General features: G+C 37.3%; 1 protein-coding gene across 2 annotated transcripts in view; it reads left to right on the forward strand.

The window, feature by feature from the left end:
• The window catches only part of NTRK2 (neurotrophic receptor tyrosine kinase 2), a 1124811-nt gene that overhangs the window by 867040 nt on the left and 233630 nt on the right, over positions 1-24141 (forward strand). The gene's annotated exons all lie outside the window — the stretch shown is intronic.

Below are 24141 nucleotides of genomic sequence, written 5' to 3' on the forward strand. Positions count from 1 at the left end.
CACCTTTTCAGCAGAGGGTTGTTTCCTCTTCCACACTATTAGTGGTGTTATAGGCCATTTTCTCAGTTCAGGCTTCTACTTTTATAACACTTTTCATTTTCCAAGTTAGCACCCTCATATTTTGTGATTGTTGATATTCTATCTTCCTAAAAAATAATCAACAGATCGTCGAAGTTAATAGTCATATTCCATTCATCAAATAAGTGTCTCATTATTCTTTGAAAAACAGATGGTGCAGAAATCAGACAAATACCAGTCTGTGTACACAAACAAAGCTCATGTTTATTAATCAGGAAATAAGTTTTAAATTCATCAGCAACTAACACCTTTTGTTAAGAACTACCTAAATCTATTTTAGAAAAGACAGTGCCAGCACAGACTATGGCCATATTCAACTTGGAGTAGTTTAGATTTTGATGCTAAAACCCTGATTACCTGTTAGTTTATCATTTCATCACAAACATTCATGGCATCATCCCTTTTCATAACAGGAACCACTTGTTGTGTATCCCTAGACTAATATTACCTTCTGTCTCAAGATTTCCAACTCTTTAGCCACTATTTGTTCCATTGCCAATGGTAAGAGTTTTAGTGTGGTGCCAGATCTGATTCTCTAAAATGGGGGATTTAACATCACACTACTCTGAGTTCCACAAAAATGTTTTTTTCTTACAAATCAGTTTCTTCTTGCCCTCATTTAAACTTTTGCACTTTACTTTGGTTTGAAAACTTTATTTGCTTAAAGTTCAACATGATTTTCTTTGAGTTCCTCATGCACATAGGTGTTCTTTAGCCTTTTACCAGAGCTATAGGCAAACCTCTCATTTTTTAAAATATTCTACTTTCCTTCCTTAACTCTGTAAACTGCCATCTGTATATGATTAAGTTACACAACAGACTTCTCCAAGCATTTCTCAGTAAACAAGGAGTGAAACACTAGTTCAGATATAACAGGCACTCTTGTACCTGTATCTATCTCAACATCTAACTTTTCCTTTTACTGTTGTATTCGAGTACTGATTCTATTACAGCAGCATTAAGGGGACACTGCACTTTTGAGGTGCATTCATTCTCTTTGCTAGAACTTATTGAATGCATTGTTAAATCAGTTTCACTTCCGCGTTTGCTTATGTTTCCATTAATATTTAATATTTTTAGCATGATCCTTACTAATTTTACTCGTGCCTTCATGATGTTATTTACAACGATATGATCACTTAATATGCTTGCCATTTCTGTAATGCATGATTGTAGCTGTCAAACTGATAGCAACATTTTTTTTAATCTGGTAGGGCACATATACCTTTAAATGGCTACAGTCTGTATACTACCAGTATCTAGTAAGTAGAGTGCAGCATGAACCTTAGTGATCAGAGGCGTGGTCAAGATCACATGACAGTGTGAAGTGCACATGCCATATGTACAGGTGGTGCCTAATGTTCTCATGGGTACATTATCTCACTGAAGGAGGGCAGTGGTTATCAGACCAAGACTCTTGTCACATACAGAGCTGCCAGTATCTATCACCCACCACATCCTGTCAACCACCACTGCATTACATAGCCTTTATGCTGCTTCATCTGTCTGTGCTAACATTTTCAGAATGCATTGCTCTCCATTGATGGAAATGTCACTTATCTTGTTTTCTCTTATTACTCGAAATTTAGAGTAAAGTTTTAAACAACTTTCAAAACTGGTAGGCTTCCAGTGTAGTTCTGTCGTGGCTCCTATCAGTGGGAGCATGTCAGTCCACTGAAGATGATTTCAGCAGAAGCAAAGAAACCCAAGGCAGTTTACTGAAACTGTGTTCAACAAAGTGGAAATTGCCTTTATCTCCACTACTGTATGACCATGGAGTTGCTATGCATAGTTCCAGAGTATGTGTGGGGTATCCCCCCACATGGGGAGTGTAGGGGGCTTGATCCCTGCAAAGAAAATTGTGTTGATGTTTGTTCGCTCAAGGCAGTTTTGATGAACTGGTTTCAGTTTATGCTCTAATAAGGTAATTTTCCCCAGTTTAGGAGTGTAATCAGCATGCTAAATGTATTTCTTCTCTGTTATTAAATCATTATCCTACCTTCTGCTATGCTTGCTTTAACACATTTATACAATTATTTTAATCTTTATTAATCCCATGCCTTCTCTTCACCAAATTCTGCAGCCAGCTGTAATGTAATGGCTACCTCTTCACACAAGCTCCTAATATATAAGCTCTAGCAAATTATGAAGTAATTAAACAGAAAAACAAATTAATTTCCATCCATTTTTATTGTTTTGTTGCTGATAGGTACTGGTTGTACTGCTGATGCATATAGCACACTGCGTAATAGACATCCAATTTAATAATGTTAATGGATAATGAACAAAAACTGGGTTATACCAGCAGCAGCAGCAGTATCCTTTGTCATGTCCCTGACTTTCTGTCAGGCATTGGTTCATGCAGTAAGCTGGCAGTGGACTTTCAAGATAGAGTGTCCTAAAGGTGAAAGTGTGCAGTAAACAAGATGGTATCTGTGACAGTGTTCACTGATTAAACAAGATGATATCTGTGGCAGTGTTCACTGATTAAACAAGATGATGTCTGTGGCAGTGTTCACTGATTAAACAAGATGGTATCTGTGACAGTGTTCACTGATTAAACAAGATGATATCTGTGACAGTGTTCACTGATTAAACAAGATGATGTCTGTGGCAGTGTTCACTGATTAAACAAGATGGTATCTGTGACAGTGTTCACTGATTAAACAAGATGATGTCTGTGGCAGTGTTCACTGATTAAACAAGATGGTATCTGTGACAGTGTTCACTGATTAAACAAGATGATATCTGTGGCAGTGTTCACTGATTAAACAAGATGGTATCTGTGGCAGTGTTCACTGATTAAACAAGATGGTATCTGTGACAGTGTTCACTGATTAAACAAGATGGTATCTGTGACAGTGTTCACTGATTAAACAAGATGATATCTGTGGCAGTGTTCACTGATTAAACAAGATGGTATCTGTGGCAGTGTTCACTGATTAAACAAGATGGTATCTGTGGCAGTGTTCACTGATTAAACAAGATGATGTCAATGGCAGTGTTTACTGATTATCACCCCCCTAAAAACACGAATTGTCCTGAAGATTTGCTTGTAGGTTCAATAGTGTATATATCTATATATCTATATCTCTCTCTCTCTCTCTCTATATATATATATATATATATATATATATATATATATATATACATATATATATATATATATATATATATATACCATCACTTCCAGTTTGCTGCTTTTCAAGTCTAAGCTTCTGTCCCCCAATAAGAATATTAACCAGGAGGCTACTGATCAATTTGACAAGTTCAGGAAATAATGTAACATGGCATATACCACAATAAGATACTGAGTGTACATGTAGTATGGAGTAATTCGGTAGATTAAAGAAAGTTTGCTAAAAGCCCAGAAAGCGGATATACTTAAAGCCGAGTCAATATTTGTTAAAGATTTAAATCCTGTAGGTCCCCTTTGCTTTTATTTCCCTATGACAGTATTTAAAAAAATATTGTTCTAAAACTATTATTTCATAATCACCTAATGTATCCCACCTCAGCTACCAGGCAAAGTTCCACAGTTAGTATTAAAATATGGTAGTAGACAGCCCCGCTGCACTTATGACCTGCCATATGTCAAATTGCGGGCACACAATATTTCATTAAAACAGTTTGTCCGCAAATGGAACAATAATAATACAGTGTCTGTGTACTAGCTGCAAGTAGGAGAATATAATGCATCGGACAAGAATGCAGTGTGCTGTAATGGAAGAAACCATAGAAAATTTGAAGCACTAAGAAACTATCGTATTTCTCAACATTATTGAAGGACCACACACACATGTACACACACATACAAACACATATGATTGCATGTATGTACTTTCTCTCTTTCACTCCTCATTTCTATTATTGCTGAATGCACTGTGTTTTCCAAGTAAACTGCACCATGCAATATTAAAATTCACTGTTTTAGTTATGCACTGTGAATTTCTACAGCTGTGAAAAGGATGAGTGCTAAACTTTTGGGATTTAAATGCTGTTTTGATCTAGATAACAGATTACATTACTAAATGCTTAGTAAGTGTTGCTTGGCAAGCATTTAAGCTGACACAGAGCAGAAATTGTATCCTGAGGTAGAATGCTCTAAGAACTGACCTTTCAAATTTGTTAAGTCTATTTCATTTTATTTTCTTAATACATTAACTGCAGTTTTTCTGTTTCTTAAGAAGTGTATCTGTGTGCTAGGTCTTACGTTCTATGTCCTGTTTGAGAGAACCTTGCCCCTTCTACTGTCTGCCAACCCTCTTGATGTAAAAGAATCGTGTCAGATATTTAAGATCATTATTATACCATATACTTTTTTATGTTCCCTATAAAGGGATCCAAATTATTTTGCAGACAATAAATAGCATGATTTGATTGCAACTCTGAGCTGACTCCGTACGCATGAAAGACATTGCCATACCACTTTAATTTTTCTACTGTTAATGTTTCTTTTTTCTACATTAGGTTTCTGTGTTGTGTGCACTCCAGGCACACATTTATGGACACAGTTGGGTCTGATATTTGTTGTTCATGCAGAGTTTACCTTTCTATATCCTATAAAATTATAGTGTAAAATGTCAGCTCTTTCAGCCTTTCAGCCTTTCAAAGTAGTCCATGTCTACCATTGTCCTTTTTAGGAATATATGTATTGCTTCTAGTGGCCAGTGTACCCATTCCAGATTGGAGCACAATATTCAACAATGATATAAATTAATTACGGTTATCCCGCTACAGTATTTTCATTTTATTGACTAGACATATAGTCTTTATGCAAACTGGGGTATTGCATGTGCCTGTCTGACTGCTATGAACTTTTTTTAGTTGAAGATTACTTTGTTATCTACTATGCTTGCAAAATCTTTATATTGACACTTTTATGACTTAGTCATTTATTGTATAATTAAAGTGCATCCCCTTTTTCCAAACATCTTGATGTCACATTTGTTGATATTAAAACAGAGGTAACTGTAATTTTGGTCATAGCCTGTCCTAAATAACTTGCACTTTTCATTGAAGCTATACTGGCTGATTTGCCAATATTTACTTGTTGAGAACTCCTTCCCAGCTTTTACCTTTACTAAGTATCTCCATTTGAGAGGGGATCCTGGTGCAGATCCTTGTGGGATGTCACTAATCATCACCCCTGTAAAGAGTGAAAATTACCCACATTCTGACCTGCTCTGTATTGCTGTTTACTAACTTTTACACCCATTGGATTACATATCTGTTGATTTTCCATGTTATTTAGTATAGTAATTCCACATAATAGGTGAAGTAAGATAAAGATAAACAGCAGTCTTAGCCATCTGTGGTTGTTTATTCCTCCAAGTTAAAAAGGCACAGTGTACCTTTGATAAACACATACTGTTGCATGCTTAGCAGAAGTGGGTTTTCTGTATCATTCTGAGAAAAATCTGTTGTGTCCACTTTCCCTGATATGACATGCAATACAAGTAAAGTTAGTAGGCCCAAAGTTTGAATCAGACAAGACTTCCCCAGTTTTGTATCAGAACCCCCATAACCTGATGTCAGGAATAAACTAGGAAATATGTCAGGGCCCATAAGGCTAGTACTTTTGATTTTGTCTCTTGCTGTTATCATCATGTCTGAATTAATATGTGGGGTTTTGCTCCTTTTATGTACTAGGATCTCAAATTTTCTGGGTATTTTAAAACTGCTAAGACATTTATCTGTTAGCACATTAGGTAGGTTTTGCAGTTACCTGCTCATAGGTTTGATTGTCTACTGTAGGACTTAGAAGCCTTCAAAAAGTTTGATTGCATTTAATCTGTGTTATTTTCTACTTTCTATATACATATAAAGATTTTCATTGTGTGAAGTTAATGACTGGCTTCATATATTAAGTACGGATTATTCCGCAATTTTAGAAATGTATGTAATGTGATGCATTTGTCATGGTCTGCTGCTAGTTGTCCCTATACCTACTCTCTGTGCATTCCAAGTAAAGATTTTCAATTAGAACCATTAGAGAGAAGATGAATGTCAAATTTTAGTAACTTAAAAGAAGGGAGAATTAATGAAAGTTCCGGAAGTCTTTTGGAAGAACAACAGTATGACTGTCTGTATACTTTATCAGATATGAAATGCAGTTCTACCTTTTTTAAAAAAAAATGTTGTAAAGACTATTGTATATTACTGCCTTTCAAATGTTAGTTTCACTCTTATTACTGTTCTTTGTACATTGGCGCCTTTGTCCCTGAGCCTCTGCTGAAAATAGTTCTTGTGCCCATTTGGACTTTCGCAGTAAACAAAAGCAACAAATAAAGAAAGAAGATTTTAAGCTTTCTATACCCATGGCTTTATAACAAAGATATTGTACCCTTTTGAGTTCGTTCAGGTGGCTTTGTGAAAGCCATAAAGTACAGAATTGTATTCATTAATGCATCAGACAATTGAGCTATAAACTGGCTCAGTGATTTCCCTGGAATAACCATACATGCCCTTTAGAATATTATGGTGTGTAGAATATGCTGTTCTGACTTTGGTACGGCAAAGTTTGAGATTCGCTGTTTTCCTGGTTTTTTAATCTTTTTTTTCAGCTTGTCAGTATGCAGCATTTTCAGTTCCAACAATTCAATAAGGAGCAGTTATATACTGCTCACAGAGTACTAGTTGTTTCACAAAGCATTATATTTTTTAAGTTTTTAATTTTGTTTCTCTTGGGTAGCTGCGGTAGCATTGTCACCTCACAGTAAGACGTTGTTCTGTTCGATTCTCAGCTAGAGCATCTTCTGTGTGGAGACATGAGTGAATGGGTGTACCTTCATTGAAGGTTGTGCATCAGCGCCGGCAACTTGGCACATAAAAATCTACTGCCAATCACTTTAACATCACAGCAAAAGACAACACCACTATATACCCAACTGAACACACCAAATTGCTAAGAGTGTAAATAGACAATAAACTAAAATTTGACATTCACATATCCATGACCATAAAAAAAGTCCACAAAAACTAGGAGCGTTATACAGAAATAAGCAACTTCTCACCAAAACAGCAAAGATTTAAATAGCAAATTCCCACCTTATCTCCACTCTACTTTATGCCTCTCCAATATATACCAACCTAAGGCAATGCAATCTAAACAAGCTAGAGACCTGCTACAACAAAATCGCCAAATTTGCCACAGGGGCATTCTACCATAGTCACCACTGTCTCTCACTTGCTGAACTGGGCTGGCTTGAACTCCCTCACCTCCTTCAATGGTATCAACTCTCACTCACCCACAAACTAGTAAACCATCCACTAAATGTCCCATCCCTCCAGAATCTACTCCAACCCTATCGCACCACCAGACCACTAAGATCCAGCAACAAAAAATCACTTGCAGATCACTAAAGCAAATAACTCTGCTGGTGAAGCACTATTCTCTTGCACCATAGCCAAATTATGGAACTCCCCTCCCACCCACAATTACCTCCATACCATCATGCACCCACTTCAAAACTTTACTAAAAGTGCACTTAAAAACATGCTGACTATGCCCTTGCAACTCCCACTCTAATATCACCCACCCCATCCAACCACTACCTTTCTTTCCACTCCACTAACTACCTTGATTATAGCAAGCTCAGATGCTCATAAGCCTAGTACTTATTATACAGCAGGAACTTCTTATTGTAACATTTGTTAATGTCTATTATGTACTTCACAGATAAAGATTCTAGTTGTCTACTGATGTACCATGTTCTTCATCTGTAATATGTTGTTAAGTATTTGCTATGTTAAATTGTTAATCGCTATGTAATCCAATGCAACTACTGTCTGTTTATTTTAACTGTGGAGCTTTTCTCCCCGGGCCACTGCTGAAAATGGACCTACGTCCAGTCGGACATTCCCGGTCAACAAATGTAAATAAATAAATAAAAACTTGATACTCTCTACAGAGCCAGACCTTATCTAACTGACCATGCCAGACTGGCAACAGCACAAACCCACCCCTTATCTTCGCTACTTTACTGTTCACAAATATGTACCAGCCTTCGCAAAACAGAAATGAATAACCCTGAATCATGCTATAACATAACAAGATAGCCAAATTTGCATCCAACCTGCCTCAAAAATCACACCATTGTATTGCCCTCTACCAACTCAGTTGGTTAAAACTCCCAAACTTACTTACATTAAATCAACTATTAATTGCCCATACAGCCATTTATAAATCTGATTTTTGCCCAGCTCTATGTAACCTTGTTCAACCCTATACAATCCGTAAATCTCTTAGGTCAGCAGACAAAGTGCTACTCACAGTTAACAATACTCAAAACTAACATGGAGACTATTTATACTGTTACAAAATTGCAAAATATTGGAACTCTCTTCCTCAACATAATCTATCCATCAGTAATACTCATAACTTTCAACAGGCCCTAAAACAATACTTCTTAACTCACTGGATATGCTCCTGTTCTCCTCCAGAATACCCTGTTTCTCTCCCTCATTTTTCTGTCTCTCTATGCACTATCATATAGCCACATGTCCTTCTTGATGAGGATACTCCCACCTTTCATTTGATCCTTTTTCTCATGTATTGTATATATATTAAAAAAATGTGTTTATATACTATTTTTTGTAACTGGTTCACTGAGTTAATGATGTTTCTGTTTATTAACCCTTATTTGTAAAGATTGTATAAAGATGTAACCTTAAATATCTCCCTTATACATTTTTTATGGCTTTGTATATCTGTGTTACTTTCTGGAGCTTTTCTCCCCAGGTCTCCACTGAAAACGGACTAATTGCCCAGTCAGACATTACCCGGTAAACAAATGTAAATAAATAAATAAATATCATCTTCCATCCTGACAATTGTGCATCCCTCAAGGAACGTGTTGTTCCCTACTCATGCCCACGAAGTCTAAGATGTGCAGACCAAAAGTTTCACACAGTAAACAAAGCTAACAACACCCAAAGTAAAGCCCTCTTCTCAAATCAAATAGCCAAATTATGGAACTCTCTACCCCACACCCTCCAAAACACACCTGAATCTGCCAGTTTTAAACAACTGCTATTTGAACATCTATCTAAGAACTGGCTTTGCTCCTGCGCCAAACCGGATTGTCAAAATATCTGTAACTCTCTCAACACACTGTCTACTCCTTACCTCATTTTCTCCCTCTCCTCAGTGTTTATTACTACACACAAAAAAAATAAATAAATAAATATATATATATATATATATATATATATAGGAAATCTCATTTGTTTATAACTATTATTTACTATATACACAGTCCTAATTTTATTTTCTCACAGTGATCTCCACTGAAATGCTCATGCTTTTTCTTTTTGATCCTGTATCTACCAGAAAACTGTATTGAATACTACTTTGTATAGACTAACTAGATGATGTGTATTCTGTATCTTACAGTATGTATACTATTGTACTATCTAATTATTGTATTTTGCTTATATTTCTGTGGAGCTTTTCTCCTTGGGCCTCCACTGAAAATGGGCTTTTGGCCCAGATGGACTTTCCTAGTAAAGTAATGTAAATAAATGAATAAATACAGTTATTCTTTTTACCTGTGGAATAAACCTTCCTGGAGATGCTACAAATGCATTCCTTTTTTATGAATATCATGCTATCAGCACAGATCCACCATACAGCCTTATATTTGTTTTCTCAGATTTATGTGTAAAACCTCAGGAGAATATTTATCGATAGGGTGACAGTGGTATTTACATGCAAGCATCTAATCCCTTTGCTTTATCTCCTGGAAGTTCAGCAGTCAGGTATATGGTTGAAAAATATGCAATTCTGAATTCCATTTCTGCGTGGACCATCTTTTATACCTTGTGGCTACATGCTATCTACAACAGGAATGGGTAGTTTATGAGCAAAACACAGCCATTCACCTGAAGCTATCTTGGAGCAAAAGGATCTGATGTTCCTAAGCTTTATTTTCCCCATGCAAGTTATATTTGTCATACATAGGTCAGATTAATTATGCCCAAAAATTCAAAGAAAAGTTACTTTGTTATAACAAAAAGCAAGATTATAAGATTGTTGTAGTGAAGCAGACCTCATGCTGAACAACAGATATGTGCCAGCAGTCTCCACATCCCACGTCATGTTGCCACACATGAAGTACAGATCTGTGCCAGCAGTCTCCACAACTCACCTCATGCTACTACACATGAAGTACAGATCTGTGCCAGCAGTCTCCACAACTCACCTCATGCTACTACACATGAAGTACAGATCTGTGCCAGCAGTCTCCACAGCTCATCTCATGCTACTACACATGAAGTACAGATCAGTGCCAGCAGTCTCCACAACTCATCTCATGCTACTACACATGAAGTACAGATCTGTGCCAGCAGTCTCCACAACTCACCTCATGCTACTACACATGAAGTACAGATCTGTGCCAGCAGTCTCCACAAATCATCTCATGCTACTAAACATGAAGTACAGATCTGTGCCAGCAGTCTCCACAACTCCCCGCATGCTACTACACATGAAGTACAGATCTGTGCCAGCAGTCTTCACAACTCATCTCATGCTACTACACATGAAGTACAGATCTGTGCCAGCAGTCTCCACAACTCACCTCATGCTACTACACATGAAGTACAGATCTGTGCCAGCAGTCTCCACAAATCATCTCATGCTACTAAACATAAAGTACAGATCTGTGCCAGCAGTCTCCACAACTCACCGCATGCTACTACACATGAAGTACAGATCTGTGTCAGCAGTCTTCACAACTCATCTCATGCTACTACACATGAAGTACAGATCTGTGCCAGCAGTCTCCACAACTCACCTCATGCTACTACACATGAAGTACACATCTGTGCCAGCAGTCTCCACAACTCACCTCATGCTACTACACAAACAGCACAGAGAAGAGAAGTTCATAGGTTTATTGGTTCATAGGTTGATACTAGCCTATTTTCCCTAGGGCATTTATAAGCCTAGCCAGAGTGTGTTTGGCTTTCGCCACCCTTTGAGATTAGTTGACCGTGCCTCTGTATAGTAGGTCACAGAAGATAGCCCTTTTCAGGTTAGTTTACAGTGCCTCTGTCTAGTAGGGACACAGAAGAGATCCCAGGGATAAACCTACGATCTCCCATCTGCTCGTCAAGATTTCTCTTGAAGAGTGTCATTGAGGGACTCTGCCTAACATGGATTGGGATTTTGTTCCAGAGTGAGGGAAGCCTCTGGGATATGAATCTGTCCCTCCATCATGTCCTATTTATTTCTGTGCTGAGGTTTAAGTCCCTGGAGCGTGTAGCTCTAAGGGATTTGGATTTCCTGAGGTGGAGCATGTCCATTAATTCTGGGTTGGACATGGCTTTATACGTCAGGCACAGATCTCCCCTGAGTAGATGGTAAGCAACTGAGTAGAGCTGGAGTTTGTTTAGCCTAACTGTGTAGGGCATCTGTTTGAGTCCCTTGATCCTCTTAGTGAGGTACTTTTGGTGTCTTTCCAGTGGCTGAAGGTGTTGGGTAAGGTACATCCCAAATGGGGCATTGTATTAAATTATGGGCCTGATGAGTGATGAGTAGAGGGGCACAATGACCTCTCTTGATCTAGATGTGAACCCTTTCATGATAAGGTGGGCTATATAGAAGGTCTTTCTAACCACTATGGCAACGTGATTGTCAAAGGAGAGATTGCTATCTACTTGGGTCCCCAAATCCCTAATTACTTCTTCCGTACTTAATGGATTACCAGCTATGTGGTAATTTATGGGCACTTTGTTTTTCCCAAAGGGGATGACTATGCACTTTTTGGCATTTAGCTTTAGGCCATGGCTCTGGTACCAGTTATCCGTCTCTGTGAGACCCTTTTGGAGGATGCTTGTGTCAGTCGGTGAGTCGATTATGCCACCCAGTTTGTAGTCATCTGCAAACTTGGTCGGCCATAGTCCTCCCATGTTAGCTTGTACCTCAGAGAAATATATACCGAGCAAGAGAGGTCCCAGGACTGAGCCTTGTGGGACGCCACTTGTAACTGGTTTAGAGTCTGACATGGCACCTGCAATTCTGACCATGTGGGTTCTATCCCTGAGCCAGTTTGCAACCCATCTTGTGACAAAGAGGTTGATATTTAAGCTGGTGAGCTTATTTATGATGCCCGAGTGGGGTATTGTGTCGAAGGCTTTTGCGAGGTCCAGGTAGGCTGTGTGGACTATCTTCCCTTCATCTATGGCCTTGGTGACTGTTTCAAAGAAGTCAACCAGGTTCAAGAGGCAAGATCTGCCCTTAACAAAGCCGAATTGGGTAGGATCCAGTGTTTGGAGGTTCCCAATGTCTTTGTTTATGAGTTTCATGATGATACGCTCCATAGCTTTGCAGACCAGGCTAGTCAGGCTTATAGGGCGATAGTTTCCAGGGTCCGTTGTGGCACCACCTTTGTGGAGTGGGACCACTGTTGCTGTACGCCATTCCTTGGGTACATATCCTGCAGTAAGGCTGAGATTGAACAGTGACTTTATGTGAGGGTTCAGTTCTTCTTGGAGTTTGTGTAAGACGCAGCCCGGGACACCGTCCGGTCCCATTGATGCTGTGTTTTTTGCTTTGGAGAGGGCAGCTCTCACCTGTGCATGTGTGATATCAGGGAGGCTACACTCTGTTGGGATAGACATTTGCTCTTTGGGGGGGAAGGGGGGAGAAGTTTGCACTGAACCTGTCTGCCAGGATGTTGGCAATGTCTGTGGGTTCAGTGTATTTTTTGTCATTTTGAACTAACTCAGAGCATATCTGGGAGTTGCCACCCAGGTTCCTGACATAATTAAAGAAGGCCTTGTGATTATCTTTAGCATCTTGTTTAATTTTTCTTTCGAAGCTGGCCTTAGATGATTTTATGAGGGATCATAGTTTCTTGCTAGTACTGATCAGAGATACATGTTAGCAACCCCTAACTTTCATCAGCATCCCTTATTTTAGATCAGATTTGTACATTTTTACTCTATCCCTCCCAAAAATTGGAATTTCTGATGTAGTAAGTGATGACTACACAAGAACATTTTGCTGGTCATTACAATTAAAGGTTTGCTACTCTTCAAAAATGTGTATTGAGGTAACTCCTGTTTCCATTTCAGTATTCTTACCAAATAGTGCAGCTATTCAAAAGTCTCTACCTCTGTGGCTTTCGTCACTAACTAGTTTTGTCATTGCTCCTGATTCTTGAGTTCAAAGATTGAAGACTCCCAAAAGTTTTAAAAGCTATTAGGTACTTTGCTGCCACATTTTTATTACTTGAAAGTATATTTGCACAACTAAAACTTCACAAGTATTACCAAGAAGTGAGATCATATCTCCACTGAAAAGCTTTTGTTATGCTATTTCAGAATGGCTTTATAAATCTATTCAAGCTGCAGTCTCAAGGTAAATTTTTCTAATCCATTGTTGAACACATAACAATTTGATTATGATTAGGGACTCAACCATGGATATCTATATGAATCCAACTTTGATTCCTTTATAAAGCTTTTAATGAATGACATAGAGTTATTAATCTCAGTTTAAATTATAGAATTAACTCAAACACTGCAGTGGTGACATAAATATTTAATTAATTTTAGAACAACACAAAGCACATATCAAATCAAAAATAACTGAGAGCTGAGAAAAGTATTTCTTAATGACATGTCTCCACAGCATATTAAATACCACTCAGAAATAAATGCACTTCTTGGTAATATTGCTGGAAATTTGTCATTTTAAAAATATGTACCTTTTCATTAATATTAATAAATGTATGACAATATGAATGTTCATATATGTTTTGTATTACTTTATAATATAACATTTATCAAAATAACAGTATTTATATTTTTAATCATATGAATTGTACATGATATTTTATAAAATCACTAACGTTTCTAATCTTTAAATTTCCAAAGGATTTTTTTTCCCACTAGGGCAGTCCTTTTTCTGGTAAAATAAAATTCTGCCTATCCATCATTCTGCACATCTGCATATTCGATATATATGTCTGCTATCTAGCTGTAGTTTGTCCATTCTTCCATTCCCTATATCATTTCTTAGACTCCATAAAAATCAAAATGAGTGTGCAGTAATTGCATTACATCACTAGCCCTTTTCTCTTTTCTAAGATGATTTTAATTTGTTTCTAGATTATGAAATCCACAGTTCTCATGTAGAAATGTGAATTTGTAATAAATCACATTTGGATTAGGTGATTTACACACGTCAGATACCCTTTTTACAGAAACTCTATGTGTATTTGCAGTAATTACACCCATTTGGATTAGGTGATTTACTCATGTCAGATACCCTGTGATATTTGTAATAATACACATGTTTAGATTAGGTGACTGATTCACGTTAGATACCCATTTTTACAGACACAATGTATGAATTTGTAATAATATTCACATTTGAATTAGCTTAAGTGATTTACTCACATCAGATAGCCATTTTGTAGATAACCTCTACCACCTCTACCATATTCAGTCTGGTTTGTACAACCCAGATGTATTGCTAGTTCTGTCCTGAAAGAAAAACATATCTAGTAGTGAAAAGAAACAGTTTATGGCTAGAGAAAACATTGATATTTTGCCAAGAAAATTGTCGCACAAGCAGTATGCAGGCAATAAGAGCCAGTGAGCCCTGAAATAATCCAATGTGTGTTTTAAATCAAGCCAACACCTCCAGTTCAGTATAATTCAGTACAAAGATACTTTCTTTATTCAGACAAACAAGAAGGTATAAGCGCTTTTCTTTCCAAAAATTAGAGCAGGAACTTCATCAGATACAAGGAAATTAAGGAAGTAAACTGTTTTAAATAGGAAATCTTACATGACATTACTTCCTGGATTAGTGAAAACCACTCCCAAGTCTGAAACAGTCTTCTGAAACAGAAGTCATAAATGCTACACATAAATGTGTCAGCACAAAACAGTATAAATATCAAAGTATAAAAATATAAAAATACATGTAAAAACTGTGCAAATGTCAGCACCCTAAACTATATATTATAAACACAAGAATCAATATGTAAATATGTGTATATATAAAAATGCTTTTAAGATGCTTTTAAAAATATATATATATGTATATAAAAACATATAAATAAAATATGCATACAGTTACAAATCCACTAGGAACAAATTAATGCATTTCATGTACATATACAAGCAACAGGTATGAAGGCCATTTATAAAAAACATTTTTGTACCATATCCATATCTAAAGGGAATGTTTCACCTATCAAGAGCCCTCTGTTTAAGCAGACTGCTTATGGAAAGGCTGTCATTTAAGCCTGGCCAGTGGGTGGCACCAAGTCATAATTGCCATAGCAACTCAGCTTTTTCGAGTAAATATGGCCAGGCTGCTCCCCTATTATGTCTTTTTTGGATATCAAGTACTACAGATTTGAAGTGGTGATTGTTGTACTCACTAATGTGTCTAGCAAGTGCATTCACTTCACTAGCATCCCTTATGTTCCTAAGGTGGTCGCCGATCCTATTTTTAAGCTTACGTTCCATCTTCCCCACATAAAAACACAGGCAAAAGGAGCATATAGCACAATAGACCACTCTTTCAGTTAAACAACTACACCTCTCAGGTATTTTGATTTTTGTTCTATTAATTTCAAATTCAATGACTTCCAAAATGAAAGGGCAAAATGTGCATGCCCCACACTTAATCATCTGACCCTTCCTATAGATGCCATCATTATTACGTTTGAAAATGTTCTTCATGTTAGGGCCCTTCTTGAAAACACATACAGGTGTTTCTCTTAATATTTTAAAAGATTCTCTGTCACTGCTCAACAAATTCCAGTTCTTACACAGAATATCTTTAATGGTGTATGTGTCATTTGAGAAGACAGTTGAAAAACTTGTATGGTAATTAGTTACTTCAGACCCAGAGGAATGGTGCCCCGTATAGATTTCCTGGTTATGGACAATTGTTTGGTCATTCACAACAGTGTCTGTGACTGTTTCAGTTATGTTCAACCCACTCAAATCGAGATGGTCAGTGTTAGGGGTACCCAACATTGGTGCAAAATACCAACATTGTCTTTTCTCACTAACCTCCTTCATGATGTTGTCAATTAAATTGTGAGGGGGGGGGGTAACCTCTTCTCAAGAACATTTCCTTCTAAGTTAAGGAATTCTCTGGATTATTTGGATTATTTCAGGGCTCACTGGCTCTTATTGCCTGCATACTACTTGTGTGACGATTCTCTTGGTGCTTTGTGTATTTTTTCATCTTACACTGATATTTTGGTCTTTTTTTTTTTTTTTTTATACTGGTTGTGAGCACATACTATGCTGCTATAAGGCACATTCCATTGATGCTGTGTGTATTCAGAAAATGCCCTGTGAAATAGTCTGCCATGCAAAAATATTTTGAGATATATTTACCCAAAATAATGCAGATGATCAGTTTTGCAATGTTTTTATAATGTTTTAGTACAGTGAAATAGGATCTAGAAATATGGACTAGTGAAGTCCTTTTTAATTACGAAAGCCTCCAGATTCAAAATGAACACATTTTCTCATGTTTAAATTCCACATTCCAGATTATTTCCATGTTCTTGTTGAACAGCATTCATAATGAATTAATACATTTGTATAGCTCTCTAAATCTGCCCATATTCTTTATGAGGAATAAGTTGCTATGAAGTTATCAAGTCACCTTAAGTTACCACATTTTTCTTATTATTTCTTAGCAGCCAGTCCAGCCAAACTTTTTCAAATAGTTGGGAATATTTCTGCATATATGAAGTAGACACCAGCTTGGTCTAATATTTGTAAAAAGTGTTTTAGAAAACTTGACTAACTACGTGGCGTGGCCTTTTCTGAATAAGAAAACAAAGTCTAAATTCTTAAGCTGTTCATCAGCTTAATCTCAACCTTTAATAATCTTATAAAACTTTTGAATCTTACCAACGTTCTACCTTTATTCCAACCCAGTATTTTGCTCTCATATCAAATAATCTGTGCAAACTTTTCTACTTTGTGAATTTTTTTAGTATATGATTTTATAGTAAAATGATGTTACATCTTCATATGAGATTTCACATCATTATGAATTATTAATTGCCAAGAGGCTATACTGCTGTTATTAACATTATTTGACCAAATATTAAATCAAACTAAGACAGTGACTCTTTAGACAGAAATAAAACTGTATAATATAAAAACTTCCTATTTTGAAGCAAATTAATTTTTAAGGCTTATGCTTAAATCTTAAAGACTATATTTTGTAATACACTTTTGAATTCTAAAATTTGTGGTAAATTTGACTCATCACTTGAAGATGAAGCACAGTCAGCTGTATTTTGGATTTATTATTGTTGTATTATTCTTCTAACACAATTATTTATATTTAGTATATGATTTACCACAATTCTTATTTAAATCCTTTCAAGGAAGCATCCTAAATCCCTAGCTATAGCTTGAAGTATGTTTTTTAAGGGGGAGATGAAGCAGATATTTTTCATATCTTATGGTTTTGTCCATACATTCATAGAATTTAGAAAGTCATAAATGGTACACTGAAGCAATTTGGTATTACCAAAAATAACAGAACAATCTGGGAAACTTATATTTTAATTTTAATAATGAGAAGTCCATGTATTATTTGCCCACCTGTTTGGTTAAATTCTATATTGCCACTCACTTTGCTAATCAAAAGGCAAAAGTAATTCAAAAAATTTCTTTCAGCATTATCTGGCATTTACACTATTTCAGATATATTTAAGAAACAGTTTTCTGATTGGAAAATTTCTTGAAAAAGTGTTACTTGAATGTCTTAATATGCAATAATGTTCAGTTATTTGAAGAACTCTTCAAAGATCCTATGGTCAATTTGTAATGGCTTTAGGAAGTAGTTTGAGTCAATAGCTATATGATGATTTACAAAACTAAAAAGCTATGTGAAAAATCAATAAATGTTTAGGATCAGGTCCTTGATATACTTTACTTTATGTCCCATAGCTGTTCTTTGTTTTCTGTCTATTTTCTGTAAATCATTTCTGCTTGTGAGGTGTATATTTCTCTAAAGGTGATGAAGTGCTTACTGCATATAGTCATTAAGTAGTTTTGTTCATTTCCTGTTTTTTTGTTGAAAAATCATCTAAAGCAGTTGTGAAAAAAATTTGGAATTTGGTTGGAGGATAATAGGGGCAGCTCATTAAAACTGTGATATCCTCATGGAAAGTGTTTGTCAAGAAATACACTGGGTAGTAATTGGTTGAGAGCATAGACCACTCTGAAATAAAATGTATACTCCCCACAAATAACAACCACTAGCCCATGTGTATAACTTTTCTGACCCTCATTTGCAAAGGCATATTATGAGCATGATCCTCTTTGAAAGTATAGCTGATTAAATTGCTAACATTCATATCGATTTATCAGTATTTGTTATCCTGCTGGAGTGAGCCATGCAACCTAGTCTTTCCTTTTTGAATTTTTTTTTAACTTAAGTATGGTGCCATACTGTTCTTAATTATTTGGGTACATAGTGTCTTTAATTCCTGTGTGCCTCTGACACTCTACTTAAAATGTCCACAGTGCAAAATGGGAGTGAGTTAATAGACTCTGGTTCTAAAGTGGTACATGTAGCCATTCCGCTGTTTTCTCTAACAGGAAAGTCTAGCCATTTGCCTGGTCCACCTCATCATAAAATAAAGGTAACCCAGTTTTGCCTCCTCTCTCCAGAACAACTTACATACTTGGAAGAGATGTACTACCTAAAAGAGTTTTATTTATTTGTTTGTTTATTTATATTTGTTTACTAGGGATAGTGCACTGATCAGTCTTGACCAATTTTACACTCAGCCCAAGTGACAAAACATATGACAAACAAAAATATGCATTGCCCTTGCTTAAACTACATTCATTAAAAGTTCTGTATAAATTAATTCAATATAAATATCCCGATAATGTTCTAATTGTAGCCATTGTCCTACATCATAGTCACAATCCTTCCCTCAGCTTATGGCCAGTAGAATATAGTGAGGTGGACTTTTTCTTTTCTTCTCTCAGATTTTTAAAACCTATAGATTTGCTGTCTTTTTGTATGTTCTTCTAATTTTTTATAGTTTTGTATTAGGTATAATTATGCCACAGTGTTTCATTTTTCCCTTGCAAATAAATGGTGTCTTCCACAAAGGCCTTGCATAGCACCAAGTTTAATCTACCTCTTCTTTTGATCACCACTCCTTACTACCTTAGCTGTCAATTGCAATAAGGCAAGTTTTTTCTTTTACAAATGTCCTTAAACAAACCAGGATTTGACAAACTGATCTTCTCTTAAATGTATTATTGAAAAACCTGTTGCATTTAGATTCTTTACATGTAAAACCTAGTTTTATAAGAGAAATAAGAATACATTTTTTTTTCTTTTTTTCTAAGTGCCCCTCCTTTGCGCTAGATTCTCTTCTGCTTTTCTGTGCATGTGCCCAAACCACTGTAATCTGTCCTCTTTGATCTTTTTTGCAATTAGAACTACTTTGGCTTAATTTCTTCATCTCTCCCATGGTGTAGATCCTACTACCCATCTCAGGCACCTCATTTACATCAAATCTAGTTTCCTCCTCTGTTCTGCCTTTACTGCCCAGGTTTCTGTACCATACAGTAGTACCAGTCACACTACTGTTTTGTACACCTTACTTTTCAGCTTCTTAGGCATTCTTCTGTATTACACTAAACCTGACACTCTGTGCTAATTGGCTGCAGCCCCTCTGATTCTAGCTTTGACCTCTTCATTCAGACCTCCCTTCTCCTCAACCACCCCTCCCAGATACTTGAAGCTGTTAACATGTTACACTATCTTCCCTTCTATCTCAGCTCTCAAATTCTTCTGATTTCTCCAGTTTGCTGCCATTACCACTGTCTTATCTGTATAGTGTCATCCAATGTTCTTTCAGTTTTTGCATTCCATTCCTCTATCCTTTGCTGAAGTTCTTGCTCAGAATCTGCCTGTAATGCCACATCACCAGCATACATCTTTGTTGATCTGTCCCCACCATCCTGTTTGGTAAAGTAATCCATCACCAGTATGAACAGCAGAGTTGAACCCTGATGCACACCCACTCCCACTGGGAATCTCTCAGTGAAACTGAACACTTCATAGTTGAGTCACTGGATTTTTGTACATGGCCTGCATTAATTCTACAAATGTTCCTGGAACTTCAAACCATCTGAAGACTGCCAAAATCAGCTTTCTTTGGATCTTGTCACGTTTTCTCCAAGTCTAGGAATGCCCAATTGGACTCTTTTTCTCATTTGTAGCATCTTGTCAACTATCTGTCTCACTGCATACATGGGGTCAGTTATGCTGCATCCTGATCTGAATCCGAACTGCTCATCCCCATCTTACTTTCTACTACTTTGCATACTGGTTTATCAATCACCTTCTCCAGAACTTTCATACAGTATGACAGTAGTTTGATCCATCTGAACTGCCCACAGTTGTATCTGTCTCCTTTGTTCTTGTACACTGGCACTAGTATGCTTATTATCCAGTCATCTAAGATACACCTTTCTCTCCACACTGGTATGAGTATCCTCAGGAGCCATTTCTCCCCCATCTCACTGAGCATCTTTATAATATCTGCTGTGACCTCATCTGATCCTGCTGCCTTCCCTGACTTCATTTTCCTTAGTGCTGTTCTTACTTCTTCTAGGTTGGGCTCCTCTTCTTCTCTCATCATAGGCTGTATCTGGGGCAGTATAACTTCTGTAGGGTTTTTTCATTCAGAAGTTGTTGAAAGTACTCCTTCCATCTGCCTTTGATCTGTTGTGGACTTGTGAGTAGGTTGTTCCTGGCATCCCTTATGAAGTGTGTCTGACCATCTTCTTTATCTTTCTGTCTTTTGCTTTGCAACCTGGTATAGTTTCTTTATGACACTGACTGAGTCACTTTCAAGAAGCTGGTAGAGTACCTCTGATGCCCTGTTCTTTGCTATTGCAAGTTTATGCTGTGGGCTGACTGTTTTATTGTGGATGACTTTGCAATCACTGATTCTACCCCAGTTCCCTTTCCTTACTAGGAGGAAGTCTACCTGAGTTGTATGTTGGCAACTGTTGTATGCAATCTTGTGACTCTGTCTATCTCAACCATGTGTTGGCTACCATCAAGCCATTTGCCAGACAGAAGTCTAGAATGACTTCTCCTTCTTTATTCCTGTTGCCCCACCCATGTAGACCCAGACAGTCTGCATATCCTGTTCTGTCTGTCCCAATCTGTTTATTCAAGTCATCCAATATCAACAACAATTCATGTTGCCTTGCTTTATCTAGTAGATCCTGCAACTTCTGTCTGAATGTAATGTTCTCTTCACTGTCACAACCCTGCTGTGGGGCATAGGCTGAGATTATGAATAATGTCCTGTCATTAGGCTGGAGCTTGATTGCCATGAGTCAGTCACTAATTCTGATTATGTCCATCACTACCTTTTGAATCCACTCTCTCACCACAATTCCCACACCATTTCTAGCCTGTCCTCCTCATGAATAGTAGACTCTGGATCCCAAACTAACTGGTTTTGCTGCATTGCCCTTCCATCTTGTTGCCTGTATACATAGGATGTCCATCCTCCTTCCTACCATCATGTCATCCACTTCCAAACTCCATCCTGTCAGTGAACCTACACTGAGTGTGGAAATTCTTAGTTCACATTTGACAGGTTAATTGAGTTTAATGTCCAGCTTTCACTCAACAGAGCTATCCCAGGTTAGGCAACTGGACACCATCCGGCATGTAGGTTACTGACGCAGGGCTGCTGGTCTTTATGGTGGGCCCACACTGTCCAAGAAGGGCAAATAGACCCCTCTCACCATTAGCATGGGTCCCCGGCATGGATTGGGTCCTTAACCCACTTATCATTTATTATCACTGTCAAATACCTATGCCTATTTGATAACATTAATCAACATAACCTAATCACATGGAGCCATAATCTTACCCCTTCTAGTGGCTAGCCCTACCATTGAGTGAAGTCTGTGATCCATGTTCTCCTGTCTTGAAGATACTGCACCCCACAGTAGATGCCCAAAGCAGTTGGCTTGTACAACTCTCCTGTCTCTAGGGCACCATGTAGAGTTTGTGGTGCTGCCCACAGCTCCCTTCATTGGTGGGTATGAGATGGAAAACACTGAGCATGTTTTTCAGAAGTGGGAGGAATCCCAGAGAAATAGGAAGAACATGCAAACTCCAAACAGGCATTGGTCAGAGGTCAGGATCCAATCTTGTCCATGGGTGGTGAAGACCTTAACCATTATGCCAGTTGGTCTCTCATGGTATGAAATACTGAGCAGGTGAACCAAAGGACTGCTATTACTGCTTAGTGGCTGAATTCATACCATGCCCTTACAAAACAAAATAGCAAGTACAAATACATTCTGTAGGGTATGCAGCATGTTAAATACATTCCAAAAATGGAAAAGACAGAATTGCTATGTACTTTTATGATGTCAAAAGGATGCAGAACAAGTTTTGCTATGCACAACTTTTGCAGCTGTTATGCTCTAGTCTAGACAATGCATAGCATCTAGCACAAAGGAGCACTGGGAAGTGGTGACAGCTTACAAATATTCATGGCTTCTTCAGGATCCTTCCCTTTTGCACACAGAAATCTATTAGTAAACTCACTGTATATATGACTTAGTTTGTTTGCCTGAATTTGAACAAAATTGTTTCTACTGCAATTAGAACTTAGAAATCTGTCTGACAAACTGTAAAGTGACTTGCTTTTACAAGCTATTTGCTCCAAAGGGGCTTTTGGATGGTTCTGTACTTGATTTACACACAGCATTTTTTTTCTCTATGGTATTTTTGATATTAGATCTTGGTTTCACTCACTTGTAAAGTAAAAGTCATGCTGTCACAGCAGATCTGGTCTGCAAGCAGAACAAAGTTTGCATACATGGGGGCACACCTGTTACCTGTTGTATATGTTGGGCATATATATATATATATATATATATATATATATATATATAGGTTCATATGTAGGTATTAGGCTATCTGCTCGAGGGCATTTATAAGCCTAGCCAGAGTGTGTAGGCTTTTGCCACCCCATTGATTAATTAACTGATCCTCTGTCAAGCAGAGCCAATGAAGTGATCCCAGGGGTGTATTTTCTGTTACCCATCCATTCGTCAAGGTTTCTCTTGAAGAGTGTTAGTGAGGGACTCTGCCTAATGTAGTTTGGAATTTTGTTCCAAAGCATGGGGAGTCTCTGTGACAGGAATCTATCCCTCCAGCATGTTCTATTTATTGTTGTGGTGAGGTTTAGCTTACTAGAGCGCGTGGCTCACAGTGACTTGGATTTCTTTAGGTGGAGCATGTCCATCAATTCTGAGTTGGACATGGTTTTGTAAGTCAGGCAGAGATCACCTCTTAGTAAGCGATATGCCACTGAATACAGCCGGAGTTTTTTCAGTCGGGCTGCATAGGACATATGTTTGAGGCCAGTAAGCCTCTTGGTGAGGTACTTTTGTGATCTTTCCAGCTGTTGGAAGTGTCTTGTGAGGTAACAGAGCTAATGTGAAGAATGCATTATTCAAGCATTCTATTCAGTGCACAGGATATATAAATTTTAATTTTGTTATCATTGAAAAGGTTAAGATAGATCCATGTGGTGAGAATGGGAGATGACGCTTGAATGTAGAGAGCTTTTATGACAACTAAAAATGAATGGCTTGAATTATTATATATCTATAAAACCAATGCTGAAGATGAGATCAGCAAAACTGTAATTTATGATTTTGCCAATAACACTTTAAAATATGCTTGTTTTTTTTCATTCTGATTTTGAATGCATTTAAGCATGAAATTAATTTATTATAGTGAGACCATGTATGGGGAAATTTCACTTTAGATTTGTGGATACAGCTTCAAGAAGAAAGTTGGTGATTTACCATCTGATATGAATTTTTATAAAAGGGAAGGGCATTCCTGTTTTTTCTATGTTCTGATGAAGTCCTATTGATGTAAAACAAAGAACGAAAGTTCTTAACAATGATGCTTGAGAAATAAATTGCTGGATTTTATCTTACTTCTATGATGGAGACCTTATTGGTGCATGTATT

Source organism: Protopterus annectens, chromosome 2.part0 (assembly GCF_019279795.1).
Source record: "Protopterus annectens isolate FY-2018-M chromosome 2.part0, PAN1.0, whole genome shotgun sequence".
NCBI classification, from domain to species: Eukaryota; Metazoa; Chordata; order Ceratodontiformes; family Protopteridae; genus Protopterus; species Protopterus annectens.